General features: G+C 33.5%; 1 pseudogene; it reads left to right on the plus strand.

Moving 5' to 3' along the window:
- The window catches only part of LOC143641232 (cadherin-12-like), a 92869-nt pseudogene extending 82848 nt beyond the window's left edge, over window positions 1-10021 (plus strand).
- The last annotated feature ends 474 nt before the right edge of the window (window positions 10022-10495 follow it).

Consider the following 10495-nt stretch of genomic DNA (forward strand, 5'->3'; position numbering starts at 1 on the left):
ATCTGTTGTGTTCTTGCGAACTCTATATCAAAAAATATCTTTTGGGTTTTTGTGTCCTACTCCTCAATACTTATGTTCAAAGCACAGTGCTGAAATGTCCCTTGAGTTTGCAGGGTGTGTGATATATTGCCATTTCTGCTTTGGGTACCCGACTATAGTGCCCCTGGCCTACAAACCATGCATAGCAAATAGCTCTCTCTTCTGGATTATTCTTGAATATATATAAAATACATATATGGGTATATATATATATATATATATATATATATATATATATGTGTGTGTGTGTGTGTGTGTGTGTGTGTGTGTGTGTGTGTACTTTTCTAAAAAGGAGAGAAATAGTAGGGAATAAGTTGGTCTTATGTAAACCTGTGAAAATTTATGTGAGAGTTATTTTCTTCAGGGCAGTGCTATCCAAATAACGTTTCCAGATAAATGAATGTCTTTAATAGTTTCTATATGCTGTCCTAAGATGATTTTCTTTCTTCAAAAATATGTTCTTGATATTTTGTTGTTAAATATTTTTTAATTTAATAGTGGCACTAGCTAACAACATTAAGAAAACAAAATAAAAATTGACAATCAAATATTGGTCCCTAAGTAATGTACAGAACTTTTAGGGGTGAAATTCTATGATTGGAGTACATTGGTCTGAGTCAAAAAAGTTAATTTTTCAGGATATGTATCAAGATTCTTTCTAAATTATCATATTCCATTGTCTAATGATGAATTATAAAAGTCTCATTTATGACAATTATACAAGGAAAATAAATTCTGTGCAAAGAGTTTGCACTATGGTAAGAAATTAAAATTTCAAATCCAGAATCCAAAATCCCTAATTTTGTTACTAATGCTGCACTGATACATAAATGCCAATAACAACTGTGATTCATCTATCCATTATTTAGGTATCTCTCTGTGTGCCCAAACATATGGGAAGGTAAATTGTATTCCGGAGACTGGATTTAACCAGGAATAAAAACCAGAAATAAAACAAAAATCAAAAGCATCAGTTTAATAGCATCAGCCATATGATGAATATTTTTCACAATTATGGCAGGTTACCATAATTGAATATAACGTCTTCATCTGCCAGATTGAAATTTAGTTCAAAAGCATGATCCTCTGATCAGCACACATCTTTTGTCTTTTCCCACACATGCTTCCTGAAATTAGTCTTTCTGGAACACAGCTATTGGATATGTTGATTCAAAAGTGCCTGGAAGCCATTCTGATTTTGTTTTGTTTTGTTTTGTTTTTGGTGGAATGGAATCCATATTCTTGTGCATGCTAAGTAAGCACTCTACCACTGAGCTGACTGTCTAATCACTTAAAGCCATTGTAACTTGCTTATCTATGTAGTGAATTATGAATGTAATAGTTTGGCTCTGAGAAATTACTTTTTGATTATTTTCAAATTTAAGAGCATCTCACTGAAATATCAGGAATTTAACTAGACTATGTGCTACTTTTGGTGACAAAGAACATTTTTTGAAATAGGAATTGTAATGCTTATTATGGAAATCTATAAAAACATATTTTTGTTCCTAACCAATGAAGGAAAATTAACGTAACAACAGAAACAATATACACATTCTTTCTTTGTTTCCCATTGTTTTATACATGAAAATAAAACTCATTCTAACAAACAACAGTTCTAAAATTTTGCTATTTCTATCACTTTTAGATAATCAAATATTTGTTTCCAGTAGGCAGCTTCATGTTTAGGCTGGAAAGAATTTAATTCATCTAATTTAAAATGCAAACAAGTACATTTTAATTTCATTTTGCTTATTAGTGAGAATTTTCAATGCTGTTAAGCTTTTCAGTTTGACATATATTGATTTAGAATTAACCTGTGTCCTATAATTGAGCCTGCTATTAAAACCTGTAAACATTTAGAAAATTGTTTAAAAAAATTATGTGTGAGTAATTGGCCTGTTAAAATGAATTCAAAAAGTATAATTTCTGTAGCATACTTTATTAAATGGATTTATAAACCTGTTATGTAAAGTTCCTTTCAAAACTGATTGACTTCAAGTTTAATCTTAACTTTGTTTCAGATAATTCAGATAGTCAGTGCTGCAGATCGAGATCTTTCACCTGCTGGGCAGCAGTTCTCCTTTAGATTATCCCCTGAGGCTGCCATCAAACCAAATTTTACAGTCCGTGACTTCAGAAGTAAGTATAAACACTTAAAGATTTACCTTTTTCAAGTAGCTTTTTCAAAGGGCACACATAGAGGAATCAATACTTTTCCTAAAAGCATTCAATTTTGTAAAATAAAGAAATCCACATATGAGAAATCCAACATTGCCTAAATAGTAATAAGTTAAATATTTAATCTATATGGATCTATCTAGAAGGCCAATGTATTTCCACCATACAAAGGAATGTCTCTTAATGAGCCATGCATGTAAAAAGCTACCAGACAAATTGAAAGTTGTCCCTATCAAATATATCCTTTGGCTCCCATGCATATTTCTTGTACATACAAATAGGTAACTCTATAGTATCTGTTTTATTTTAATAACACTCAGTATAGCACTGGTTACTAATGTAGATATTGTAATCAGAATGATTCCCAGGCCATACCAAAATGGTTGACGCTCAGAAAATTGTACTAAACAATGAGAACTTCACCCAACTTGTATTAAATTCATGTATACAAAGTATAAAACATAATGGTTATAATATATTACTGCCACTATAATTTTAGTTATCCCCTCATATACCATGTTTATACTTACTTTCTACTACTATTCTCGCCAACATTGCTACTACTTCTGCTACTACTATTGCATGTGACACTATTATATCCACTACAAAAAACATTAAGAATACTGGATTTCAGATGCTTCTCAATGTATGATAGGATTATGTCTCCATAAACTCATCGTAAAGTTGAAAATATACTAAATTGAAATTGCATATCATATACCTACCCTACTAAACATCAGGGATTAGCATATCCTATCTTAAATGTGTTTAGAACAGTTTGTTAATCTGCAGTTGGTCAAAATCATCTAACAGATTGTCTATATTAGAATAAAGTTTGGAATATATCATGCAATTTTTAAATATCATACTAAAAATGAAAAGGGTAACAATTTCATACTATGGGTATGCTTTCATACAACATATGGACTAAAAATATTTAACCATGAAGTTGGGAACTGTCTATATTAAGGTTTATGTGTTCTCTATTAAGTAATTGCAAATTATAATTTTGCTTTTTGCCTTTTTGTTTGTTTTTGTTTTTTGCTTTGACATTTTTATCTCTTAATTTTTTTTTTGATTTTATAAATAAAGTGACCACTGGAGTTTAAACTTAAGGGGCACTCGACCACTAAGCCACATCCCCAACCTTATTTTATATTTTATTTAGATACAGGTTCTTAATGTGTTGTTTTGAGCCTTGCCTTTGCTGCGGCTGGCTTTGAACTTGTTATTCCCCTGTCTCAGCCTCCTGAGCCACTGGGATTACAGGCATGTGCCACACTGCTCCTGGCTTCAAAATTTCTATATGCTAAAAAATAAGAATTAAAATGCCAATTTTTATAATATTGGGTAGTGAGAAGCTAAAGTTTTAATAAATTCTGTTTCTAGAACTAAGTACTTAAATTATAATGGGATGATAATGATGGTGATTATTGGTAGACGCCCAAGGATGTTTTGAGAAAACTGGGTTTGCTTTAAATAATTACAGAAAGAAATTGGAGTACCCATGTATTGTCACCAAAGAAAGTTGAGTGAGAATGACTGAAGAACAGCTGTACATGAAACAGCACCCCAAAGTTGAAGGATTTTATGAATAAAAAAACCACATGTTTTATCATGAAAATGGTAACACTTCTGAGAACAGAAGTAGACAATATTTATAGTTTTCAGTTAGAGCAACTCATCTAAAATAGAGCTGTCCAAAACAAATCAGGTCATTATGTTCACACTATTTATAAATAAGCTAAAGGTATAGTAATTCAAATAGATTAATTTTATAAGTCATTGAAAAGTTTATGTAACAGTATAACATGTTCAGATATTCATTTTGGGAAGATCAGTCTTATGTAATATGGAAAAGACATGAGAGGGAGAAAAGATTAGTCCTGGCACCTTTGCATTATCGTGTGAGACTGGCTGTGAAGATGAAGACAAGAGGATGGAGAAAGAATTCATAGAGCTCAATGCAAGATGCCCTTGGTTTAATTCATGAATATAATGCAGACAAATCAGATTTCCAGATCATAAGATTGACGCTCATATCACTTACTCACTCTGAGTATCTGCTATGCCCCCCTAATTCATCTTTGTTGGAAGACCAAGATAATCATGATAATATGGACCAGACCCTCTGGTCTCAGGAGCAGTGTTTGCTTATAGACTGCACATATACCTGCTACAGAATTTAATGTCAATTATTGCTCTTCTTTACTGCAAGCTATATTTGTACACTTTTTAGGGTACAGAAAATGTTTTAAGTGGGGAAATGAGGTTTACTGTATCTTTTTTTTCTCACTATTGACAATGTACAATTTTCATGCAATCTATTTTCAAAAAATAATAAACTGAAAATAAATATTTTAAATATCCCAAAAGATTCTAGACACTGTGGTGCATTTCTGTAATTCCAATAGTTCAAGAGTATGAGACAGAAAGATCACAAGTTTGAGGTTCTGCAAACTAGCGAGACCCGTGTCAAAATAAAAACATAAAAGGCTGGGGAAGTAGCTGGGAGGTAGAACATTCCTTTGTTCAATCCTCAGTACTGCTACACAAATAAACCTATTTATTATTTTCACTCAGGTTACAACACTTAATATTTGTTCCTTTTCCTCAGATTCATGTAGAAAAACATCAAGTGCTGAAGATTTTAGCATTGCTTCGACTAGTCTCCACTTTTCTATCCTTATTGTCCCCACAATCATTTGACACGTAAATTTAATTGGGAGTATCCTAGTAGACACCTGGCATTTTAAAGTTTTGTTTCTTAATTTTAAAGTGTTATGTCTGTAATAATAACAAAGTAATCTTACCAAAACAAACCCTGATCTTATCACATGTATACTTTGTTCATCAAGGTACTCCATTTTTCAGTAACTTCTGTTGGCTCCATTGAGTATCAACAAACAGTACAATGTAACATAATGGAAATGATAACATTTTTAACAGACTTATATTTTATTGAGTAATATATTTTTCTAATTTTTTAAATCTATTTTCAAGTGGGAATTATGAATGTTAATATATTGATAAATAATAAACTACATGTCAATTTATTTGTAAAAATAAAACATTTGGGGGGAGTTTATTGGAAATAATAATGAAGAGTTTTCAAATAAACTAAAATTTATGCTTTCATGAATAGAAACATATAAGAAAAGAGCAAATGAATGCAAAATAATATTTTCAATTGAAACATTAATTAAATTTATATGAAATGGAATTTTGGTGTCTTTTATTTCTACAAATATCACTACTATTAATTTTATTCAAGTTAAAATGATTTTCCTTTTTAATTACATTAAAGTGGTAATAGTTCATGATTTTCACAAATTGTTATGTATTTTTACATTTATAATTGGAATGTATTTTTCCATCTCTCTTTTTTTATCTGATGTGCAAGAGTGAAAGCATTTAAATACCTACACATGCATACACACACACACACACACACACACACACACACACACACACACACTCATACCTGCAGTTGTCTGTTGGTATGTTAATGATTAATTCCAGGACCCTAACACCCATAGAGTCCAAAGATTTCAGAAATACAAATTTCTTATAAAGAATTTCATAATATTTACACATAATCTGTGCACAGCCTTCTGAAAAATTCAAATCATTTCTATGTTACTTATCATACCTAACACAATGTAAATGATACAAAAATAAACAGTCAATTTTACTCTTTATGTATAGCAATGGAAATTTTTTTCCATTGCTTGTTTTCTCAAATTTTCAATCCATGGCTATGGAATGTGTGAATATGGGGGGTCCATATATAAACATGTTTATTTGTTTATGTATAAATGATCCATGTAAAACACAGGAAAAATCACAAGTTTAATCTGAAAGAGTCAATAGATTTTTTAAAAAATATTCTTTTTAGCTGCAGATGGACACAATACCTTTAATTAATTAATTAATTTTGTTTATGTGGTTCTGAAATAGAACCCAATGCCTCACATGCTAGGCAAGCAAGAACTCCACCACTGAGCTACAACCATAGCCTCCGTCAATAGATTTTTAATGAATTTTAAAGAATAGATTCTTATATAAGATATTCAACAGATTAATGCTTTAATTTTTTTGTTATGCTAATATGTGTGGAAATATTCTTTTCCTCAATGACATTTTCATATAAGAAAAGAAAAAAGAGTAACCCAACGACTTCTTTTCTCATAAAACATTCTGTATTTTTTTTCCAAATACGAAAGGTAATTCTTGTAGCAGACAAGATTAGTGTTTCCTCCTTCTTTAAGGATTATTTTTCTGGCAGCTTTCATGATGATATATGACATAACTAATATAAGGTTGCATTTTACCAATTCAAGAAGGTCTTCTTATACTTAGTGGATACCAACTTAAAGAATTGAAGTGAAACTCACAGTAACCATGTTATCTGAATGTCCTGTTTTGTAGACAACACAGCTGGAATTGAAACCAGAAGAAATGGATACAGCCGCAGACAATAAGAGTTGTATTTTCTCCCTGTTGTAATAGAAGACAGCAGCTACCCTGTCCAGAGCAGTACAAACACAATGACTATTCATGTTTGTAGGTGTGACTCTGACGGTACCATCCTGTCTTGTAATGTGGAAGCAATTTTTCTGCCTGTTGGATTGAGCACTGGCACTTTAATTGCAATCCTACTATGTATCATTATACTTTTAGGTTAGTTTCAACATTGATCAAGTTCTCTCTCACACACTCCTATGTCTCTATCTCTGTCTGTCTCTCTCTCTTGAGCGGGCATGCTCTCCCTCTCAGTTTACCATGTAAATAGATTTTTGTTCAGTGAGCTGTCACTTCTTGTTATAATTTATCTATATTACAATATTTTATGAGATATATTTTTTATTTAATCCCTCATAAGTCACATAATTTAAAATATAAAACTGGATTTTCAAGTTTGTGGCCTTTGCAAAATGAGATTCTCTCTAAATATATCTATTTTTTGGCAACAATTTCTCAATTCATTTTATATTCTAGTAATTACTACAATTGAATAAAAGATCCTATAGTCTTCTAAGAAATGTACTAGGTGAACAAAAGGTCTCAAATTCTGAAAAGAGAAGAAAGAAAAGGGCAGTAAAGAAATAGAATATACAGGAATCCCCAAATTTTATTTTCTTCAGTTAAAACTGCCTTTCAGAAGCAATTCTTCTTCCAATTTTCCCACATCCCCTCACATCAAAATTTTAGCTATTCCTACTCTGAAGAAAACTGACTAAAATATCTAGGTACACAACAAAGGAAAAGGACTGAAGTAAAATGTGTTCACCATCTCTGTGATGGTGACTGTCAACCAATTTCAGGGCTTTGCCTCTCCCATCAACTGTTCAGCTTTTCTATTTCACTTTCTAATTTATTGCCATATTCACACTAGTACAGAGAGATTTAAATTTTAAAATCAAATTACAACAGATGCACTGCTGGGCACTGTGGGATAAGTTTGTATATGCATATTTTCCATTCAGGAAAAAATATTCTGAAAAAGATGAACACTTTCTAGTAACTATAGGATAGAAAGCAAAACTGTTAAACCACTTGTAGGAGGTAGAACATGGAGTAAGAAATTCGATGATACCTTGTGGGAACATGCCTTGAGTCAAATGTTCATGCTGTGTTGAATGATAAAGTTGTAGTCCAATTTACATGTGTATTATTAATTACATCTAAATAACTTTCATAAGCATAATGAAATATTATGTCCTTATAATTTATAATAAATAATTATTAGTATCTATTTGTGCTGTTGATATAAAACTTAAAAGAGCACATTCAAAAAAATTCTAACATCTGGAATTGAACATAATCAATTAGGTTTAAGTTCAAATCAAGTGTTCCTTTCTCATTCTGCTCATTTGTCTTGTGACTACTGGAATGCCAGAGTAATTCCATAGCAATTTAGCAGCTCTGCACTTTCCCTATGACTTAGGGAATCCCAAAACCTAGGAGACTTGTTTGATTGCCTGGGGAGAAATAACCGAGTTTCATCATGATGAAAGAACTCTATAGTTCTATGACAAGAGTCTTCCAAACTCTTCCAATATAAGTAAAAAGGATTTTGCTCCCCTAATTATTTTTAATTGATTAAAATGAGAAGGCACATTGGGAGTGTATTGGTCTATTTGTATTGTTACCTTGAAACAGGGTAGCAAGTAACATGTCTGCTCATCATTACAAAGCCCTGAAATCTACCATGCACTCCTTCATTCTATGCTTCCTAATGCCTGCAAAATACCTGTGCTATTTTAGAGGCTGTGAATTCACTCAAACAGAGTAGTGAATATTGGCACTCTTCATCTTTCCATGGTGTCTGCTTAAATATCCACTATTCTTTGACTTCTGTAACCAATAACAGACTTCACTAGGTCTGCCATTTTCATTTCCTTTGTGAGTTGATGGGAAGCCCAAGAATTCAGTGTTACTTGATTTTCTTTTAGGTGGACTTCAGGGAAGTCTATAATAGTCTGCTTTACTGCCATGATGACTCCTAAACCAGTTTGCATTCAGGAATTCTCTATGAGGCTTTCAGTCTCTCACATACTCCCCAGGCAATCAAACAACAGTCTCTTAGGTTTGGGGATTCTCTAAGTCATAGGGAAAGTGCAGAGCTGCTAAACTTCTCTCAAAGTCTCAGTGTACAGAAGTCCTCCCTAGGTTCTATCCCTTCTTCCAATGCCCTGACTCTAATTTTGGAGAAAGTGAAATAATGTACTTTCATCATGATGTATTCTTCTCTTCTCTCTAGTTTTATGACAAGAGTCTTCCAGACTCTTCCATTGTAAATCAAAATGATTTTGCTCCCCTAATTATTTTTAATTGATTACCTCAAAAAATTATTTATTTCATTAAAAACACAAATTTCCAATTTCCAAATGAGAATACTACAATTTGGAAATTAACCATGATAATTACATCTTGCAGATGATGATGATATTTAAGTTTTTTTTTTTTTTTTGGTATCAATTCTTACAACTCTGTATGGTTAGAACATCCCCACCCCCACCCACCCCGGCATTTTTGTCAAACTGAAATCTAAAATATGGAAATATAAGGACAAAAATGATATTTTGAATAACTGTTCTGTGGTTTCTTGTTATCATTTCCAAATAAAGTTGTTGACTTCAGACAATGAGAAAAACATAAACACATACGTGCTCCTATTGATTGTAGTGTTTTTAATCTAAGATTGGAAACAGCATGCCTTGATCAATTTTAACTTTCTTGGAATGATAAATGACTCATCTGCCTTCTTTTCCCCAATTGCAATTTGTCTCCTCTCAGCCATAGTTGTGCTGTACATCGCATTGCGCAGGCAGAGGAAGAAGGATACCTTGATGACCTCCAAAGAAGACATAAGAGACAACGTTATTCACTATGACGACGAAGGAGGTGGAGAGGAGGACACGCAGGCCTTCGACATGGGGCGCTGAGAAACCCGACAGCAGTCGAAGAAAACAAAACCCGCAGGGATATCAAGCCAGACTCACTTTGCCTGCCCCGCCAGAGGCCCCCGGTGGAAGACAGCACGGACATCAGGGACTTCATCCATCAGAGGCTGCAGGAGCACGACCTGGACCCTGCTGCCCCGCCCTATGACTCGCTGGCCACCTTCGCCTACGAGGGCGCAGGGTCGCTAGCCAGGTCGCTCAGCTCCATTGACTCGCTCGCCACTGATGCTGACCAGGACTACGACTACCCGGCGGACTGGGGAGCGGGCTTCAAGGTCCTTGCTGACATGTTCCGTGAAGAAGAGAGCTACAACCCCTACAAAGTCACTTAGAGAGAGGCGGAGGCTAGGTGCAGAGGAGGAGAGATTTTTTAACAGGAGCAACACAAGTAGACATCAACGCACGCGCACACACACAGGCTTTATAATGCAGGATTCTTTTGACGATCTGGTTTCTAGCAAGTGGCTGTATTTATCACACTGTAAGTTTTGGTTTATTCTGTTGTCACAAGATAAATCCTATAATATGTACTTGCTTTGTTTTGTTTTGTTATTTCAGAAACACGCTGAGACAAGCTCAGGCCTATTAAATACGATTTACTGACATGACAACCTACAACGAAGATAGCTATGTGGCATCACGGTGGAAGAGTGTTAGATTTTTCTTAATTCCACTAAAGTGCCTATTGAAACTCTTATCATTTAAAGTGGTGTACCCTACACTCTGCTGTGATGTGGTTGCAGGATTCAGTGATAAAGAGGAATAAACAAAGTCATCTTCAAGGAGCAACAGCACCCTGCTGACTC

This window comes from Callospermophilus lateralis, unplaced genomic scaffold, assembly GCF_048772815.1.
Source record: "Callospermophilus lateralis isolate mCalLat2 unplaced genomic scaffold, mCalLat2.hap1 Scaffold_91, whole genome shotgun sequence".
In the NCBI taxonomy this organism is placed as follows: domain Eukaryota; kingdom Metazoa; phylum Chordata; class Mammalia; order Rodentia; family Sciuridae; genus Callospermophilus; species Callospermophilus lateralis.